We start from the raw sequence: 2,247 nt of genomic DNA, 5'->3' as shown, positions 1-2,247 counted from the left end.
AGAAGCTTTTTATTTTGATGTAGTCCTATTTGTTTATTTTATCATTAGTTTCTCTTGCCCTGGAGATGTATCCACAAACGTATTGCTATGAGAGATGTCCAAGATTTTGCTGCCTATGGATTTTTCTAAATTTTATGGTTTAACGACTTACACTTAAGTCTTTTATATATTTTTAGTTTATTATTGTTATGGTATAAGTTGGTGGTCTCGTTTCATTTTGTTTTTGCATGTACCTGTTCAATTTTCTCCACATCATTTATTGAAGAGGCTGTCTTTACTCAATTGTATGCTCTTTCCTCCTTTGTCAAATATTAATTGAGGATAATGGTTTTGGTCAATTTCTGGATTCTCCATTATGTTCCATTGATCTATATTCCTATTCTTGTGCCAGTAGCAGGCTGTTTTGATTACAGTGGCTTTGTAGTATAATTTAATATCTAGTATTGTGATCTCTCCAACTTTGTTCTTCACTCTCAAGATTGCTGTGGTTATTTGGGATCTTTTTGTTTCCATATAAATTTTTGGAGTGTTTGTTCTAGATCTGTGAAATATATCATTTTAATGGGGATTTCATTGAATCTATGGATTGTTTTAAAATCTATAGATTTTAATAATGTTGATTCTACCAATCCATGAACACGGTATATTCTTCCACTTGTTTATATCTTTCTCTATCTCTTTTTTTGTAATGTCCTGTGGTTTTCTTATACAGGTCTTTTACCTCCTTAGTTAAGTTTATGCCTGGGTATCTTAATTTTTTTTGGTTGCAATGGCAAATGGGATTTTTTTTTTTTTTACTTTCTCTTTCTGTGAAATCATTTTGGTGTATAAAAATGACAGATTTCTGGGTGTTAGTTTTGTATCCTGCTATCTTGCCAAATTCTTTTATTAAATCTAGTAGACTTTTAGTGGAGTGTTAAGGAGTGTCATGTCATCTGCAAATAATGACAGCATTACTTCTTTTTTTCCAATTTGGATTCCTTTTATTCCTTCCTCTTTGATCACTATAGGTAGGATTTCCAGTACTATGCTAAATCAGAGTGGTGAAATCAGTTATCCTTGTCTTGTTCCTGTTCCTATGGGAAATGGTTTTAGGTTTTGCCCATTTAGTATGAAGTTGGCTGTAGGTTTGTCATCTATGACCTTAACCAAGGTCACCTCTCTGAGAAAGTATGTTTCCCCAGGTAGGTATTTTTTCCTGAAGTTAGGGAGGGTATAAAACCCCTTAACTAAGTGCCAGGTGGGTAGCTAATCATTTTAACTAGGGACAATCACACTTAAGCTACATAATCTTTACTCCCTGGAATGGAGATAAGAAGAGCCCTAACCTTTGGAATAGAAATTGATAGGATTAAAATTAAGTGGTATAAATACAGATGTAACAAGATAATAAAACACAGAACCTGGCTGGAGATCCCGGCTAGGCTGCTGGTCACCTGAAGGCTGCCTCCATCCACACCTTTGGGAACCCCTGGACCTGCTGGGGTTATACCCCAAAAGGGGATATTATTGCAATACTGACCTCCCTCATCTCATTTTCTCCCTGTGTGTCTCTGTCTTGGTGTCCAATGTCCCTCTTCTTATACATTTCATATGTATTAATTAAAGCCCATCCTACACCAGTAGACCTCATCTTAACTTGGTACATTTTCAAAGGACCTATTCCCACATAAGGTCACATTCACCGGCTCTAGTAGACATTAATTTGGGGTTTGAAGGGTGTGGGCACATGATACTAGAAAGGCACTAAAAATAGCAGGTAATATCCAAATCTTTTGTTTGGGTATCATTGTAACTAGAAATAGAATTTGGTTTGGTCTTTGTGAAAACTCAATTTCAACCATATGTATGAAACATTAGTAGAAGAGAGGGGGAGAAATGACCTAGCATAATATCAGAAGAAACAGTTTACTTAGAATTCATCTCTCTTTGACATTTCAAATAGCTCATTCTTAACACTTTAAAATACAGCAACCCAAACCCATAGAAGACTGGTTTTATAGAGACTAATGACAATTATTTTGAAACAATGATCTCCTACACAGGTACACATATATCACATTTGCATGACATTTAAATTCCTTAATTTTACCAACATTGTATATTTTATTCTTTCTACAAATTAAACTCTTCCATTATTTTAGGAGTCAATAAGACAGAGTATAAAACTGGCCTCTATTACAAAAAGATAAATGGTATTAGAAGTCAGTTAACTAACATTTTTACCATAGAGGGGTGGAAAAATCT

Source organism: Myotis brandtii, unplaced genomic scaffold (assembly GCF_000412655.1).
Source record: "Myotis brandtii unplaced genomic scaffold, ASM41265v1 scaffold6480, whole genome shotgun sequence".
Taxonomy (NCBI): domain Eukaryota; kingdom Metazoa; phylum Chordata; class Mammalia; order Chiroptera; family Vespertilionidae; genus Myotis; species Myotis brandtii.
Note: the sequence above shows the minus strand (reverse complement) of the source record.